This window comes from Phalaenopsis equestris, unplaced genomic scaffold, assembly GCF_001263595.1.
Source record: "Phalaenopsis equestris unplaced genomic scaffold, ASM126359v1 Scaffold000495, whole genome shotgun sequence".
Classification (NCBI taxonomy): Eukaryota; Viridiplantae; Streptophyta; class Magnoliopsida; order Asparagales; family Orchidaceae; genus Phalaenopsis; species Phalaenopsis equestris.
The window spans coordinates 1-4,662 of record NW_018164935.1 but is presented as its reverse complement, the minus strand read 5'-3'; positions in this window follow the sequence as shown (position 1 = coordinate 4,662).

Here is a 4,662-nt window from a genome sequence, read left to right as displayed (position 1 = left end):
AAGAAGTTGTGATGATTTAAATCCATGCACTTCATTTACTTCTTGATTTGGTCAATCTAGATGTTAAAATTTATTGTGAGAACATGTAAGAACCGGGTTGGTATTGTCTCAGTTAGCAATTAAAAAGAATCAGATGAGGTTGTATAAATGAGAATGTAGTTCATTTGATTGAGTGTAAATAAATAGGGAAATATTCTTTGAAGGGTGTAGAGTTAGAGGACTTTAAAGTGACATGTTAAAGCCCCCAACATGATTTATTATTTTAGGTTATGATTTGAGAATGTTAGCCCCCAGGTTGAGGGAATCGAGGGAACTCTAGAGTGAGAGCTAGTATCTTCCCTGCCTAGCCGGTCTTCAGAACTATTAAACTTTAAATTAGCCAATGTTATTTATAGCATCTCTAGTAAGGGTAAAGAATATTATTGCTCATATTTGACACAACACAATTTGCATACTTCCACAACAGAATTCCTATACTTATTACTGATTCATAACAAGAAGAAATATATTTTCATATTTATTGCTTTTCTTCTACAAAAACTCTAGTTATCTTTTTAAATTATTATTCTTCTTTCAAAATATTGAAAATACCAAAAATATTTAAATTTTCATTACTGAAAAAATCATCTTTAGTTTAGATAAGTATCTTTTTATTAAAAATAGAAAGTTTGTTGTTCAATAGTGCATATTGCGTATTCTCCCTGTTGGTTCGATATTCAGTTCTTAATCAAAAAGTCTTATATTACTTGATAATGATACATATACTTGTGTAGTATCCCACTATATATAAATTAAAAGTTAAATTCTTATTTTTCTTCAGAATCAAGTTTTTAGTTTTGTTACAAAGTAAGGAAATATAAGTGAAATATAATTTGAATTATTGTTGTACTTTACATATTAGCAGTATCTAGGGAACAATTATTTCTGCTTATCATCCTCAGACAAGTGGTTTGGCTGAATTTTCCAATCGGGAAATTAAAAGAATTATGAAAAAAATCTGTGAATCCAACAAAAATGGATTGGTCAGTCAAACTTGACTATACCTTGTGGGTTTATAGGACTACATACATAACTCCTATAAGAATTTCCCTATATAGGTTAATATTTACGAAAGCTTGTCACTTACCAGTTGAACTTGAGCATAAAGCATATTGGGCGATTAAAGAGTTCGATTATAATTTGAAAGATGCTGGCGAGAAAAGGTTATTGCAATTAAATGAGCTTGAAGAGATTAGAAATGAATTTTATGAGAGTGTCAAGATTTATAAAGAAAAGATGAAGATGTGGCATGATCGAAGGATTCTTACTAAAAATTTTCAGCTATGACAACAGGTTTTACTATATAATACAAGGTTAAGATTATTTTCAGGCAAACTTAAGTCTAGGTGGATGGGCCCATTTGTTGTGATAAAAGTTTATCCTTATGGAGCTGTGGATATTAAAGATCCTAAGTCTAAGAAAATATTTAAATTTAATGGGCATAGACTGAAACCTTATATTATACGGGATTGACATAAAATTAATGATGGAATGATGTTGGGTCAACCAGAATAAGCACTGGTTATGTCGGGCTGATGATGTAAAACCAAGCGCTTTATGTGAGGCAACCCATAGTTATCAGTGTATTTTTATTTTGATTGTTGTTTTGTGTGTGATTAAGAGTGTGTGATTAAGAAAATTGGGATAGTATTTTTTAAACTATTATGTGTTAGTAAAGATTTTAAGACTTTATTTAGTGACCAAGACATGTTAGAATAAGAATTTGGATGTTAAGTTGACTAGTGCAAAAATGTGCACGGCGCTTAAGCGCCAGATTCGACGCTTAAGTGCGACCGTTTAAACACATGTGCAAAATTAATATTCTAGAAGATTTAACGGCCAATTAGTTTGTAAAAATGTGCCAAGGCAATTTCTAAATATGTCTACGAGTTGTTGGAAGGATTTAGGCCTACAAATAGAAGGGTTTTGTGAAGGAATTTTACCCTAGATCATTTCTAGCCCTAAAAGTTTAAGAGAAAGTGAGATTTAGAGAAAATGTCTTTATAGGAGAAGAATTTGAAGAAAAAGGAAGAAACCATGATGAGAAAGAGACCATGCAGAAAAGATTCATTTGTCAAAGTGCACAAGAGATGTATAACATTTTTAGAATTGAAGGGATATCAGAGAAGATCAACAAAATGAAAAATACTATAGCTTTATTGGAGACCAAAGTACTTGAGTTGCAGACACATCTAGAGCATATTGGATGGAAATTGAAGATGCAATTTAGCCACACAAGTTATATAGAGGAAGCGGATAAGGCAATGCTCATAAAGCATAAGTGGATTGAAGAAGATAGTATCAGAGCTCGTCACCATTGTCCGTTTTATCAACTCTATATTCTTGGAGAGACTAATAAAAGATAGAAATTTGTTCCTTTGAATGAAAAATGTAATTAAGTTTAGTGTTAGAATTTGTATGCTAAAAGTTGTTGTTTTTAAGTGGTTTAGTGTTTAAGTCTTATTTTTAGTATTTATGACTTCCTTATTTGTAATGATTGTTGTGTACTTGTATTTAAGAAAATTTTCTCATCCAAGACTATTCTCATCCAAGACTATTTATCTCATCCAAGACTATTTAGAGTGAGAATTAAGTATTTAAAAGTATTTGTACTTGTTTAACAATTAATATAAGTTTGTTTGTGTGAAAATTTGTGTTATTTTTAGCCTCAAATTGAAATAATTATTATAAAGAGTTTTTAGAAAGAGGGGAGTTATAGAAATTTGAAAATAGACATTTAAGTTCTATGAGACCATTTAGGGGTCGTTTACTTAGGCAAATAGTGCATTTTACTTTAATTTAAAAACTTTGAAAATCGTGCACTGGCGCCTAAGCGCCACATCTCGCACTTAAGTGCGAACCAGACCGAGAGGCAGGTGCCTAAGCGCCACTTACCCGAGCTTAAGCATCGGTTCACCAAAACCAGTTCATGAACGGTTAAAAGTGAAATTTTGGCCCGCAAATCACCATTTTTACGCCTCCCGTCACCTTCAACCTCTCAAAATCACAATTTTGGAAGGCTAGGGCACATCTAAAGTGAAGATTTCTTGGTGGAATCAAGTGAAATTTGCTAGATTCAATTTCCTTGAGGTAAGAGCTTTACTTCTATACAAAAATTTTGGATGTTCACCATGTATTTTGAGCACATTTGGAGAAATTCAAAAATTCACTATTCATGGTGAAAAATGAAAAATATATCTATGACAATTGCATGGGAAGTGTATATTATACTTTGGAAGTTTAGTTTAGTAATTTAGACTTGATTTTTGAAGTTATTTTTGGAATTTTTAAGATTTGTTGAGTGACACCAAGAATGAAGAGGAATAAAGGAAAGAGCCCTTTCAATTCGAGTAAATTTGTTAGTTCGAAGGCTCAGGATCGGTACAGTGATGCGTTGCAATCACGAAAACTGATTTAGGAGCTGTGTTTTAGGAATCCAGGAGGAGACGTAGAGGATTTGTATGTTCGCCGACAATGGAAACGATTATGTTGTTTCTCTGTTGTGGCGGTTATTTCTGTTGTTAAGGAGTTCTATGCAAACCTCCCTGAGGCTGAAGACAATAGAGTCATGGTTCGAGTAAAGTTGGTACCTTTTTCACCGGAGGTAATCAACTTGTTTTATCATCTGCCACCTGATACATTACATTTTTATTCAAATTATAGTCCGACTAAAGCGGAGTTAGAAGAGATTATTTCTTACTTGACTGTTGGAAGAGGACTTTGGAAGATCACTAATGAGAGGAGAGTCAACTTCCCAACTTTAAAGTTATGTGCACCTTCACAGGCCTGACACTATTTTATTTCTACTCGTCTATGATACACCAAAAATATATGCATTTTTAGACCTATATTTTATATCTATTTTTTATGATATTGCACTGTAATGAAAGATATTTTTATGTTTTCTTGCAGGTTATTGATTTTTAGGGCTTAAAGCAAAAATAAATAAAAAGAAAGTAAAAAGAAAGAAAAAAGGATGAATGTCGGCACTATTTTTGGTGTGGGGTTTGTCCGTAAGAAGCTGTCGGTCATCGGAATTGAAATCACGTTGCCCGCTTTGGAAGGACGTTTTAAAAATTTTTATTTTTGAAAAAGATGAAGTCAAACAGACCACATAATTTTCATAGTTTAGATGAAAGAGCATTTTACCTCAAATCCTGTATCTATCCCGAAGGATGAACACAAGAATTGAGGGTGAGGCTCGATCAAATAAACTAGAGAAAGTTATGACATCCGTTTGGTCTGCGAAACCAATGTATTGGCCGACAAATTCCCCTATTTAATATAAGGAATTAAATAGGGTTTATATTATGCTGGGTTCGGGAAAAGCTTCCTATAAGGGCAAGCCCCTATAGTTAATTACATCTTAGGTAACAAAAGTTACCTAAGAATACTCTCAATAAAAGTCAAGAAAAATTATCTTCAAGGAGTTCAAATGGTAAGGACATTTCAAAGATATTGGATTAAGAAGTGTAAAAGGAGATTGATTCAAATTTGGAACATTTTGTTTTGGAGTTCAAAGGAGGAAACACTAGAGGATGTCACGGATCCGAAAAAAGATTTCGGTGACTTCTCAAGCTATCCTATCATTTAGCTTCAATTTAGGAGAAATCATTTAGATGT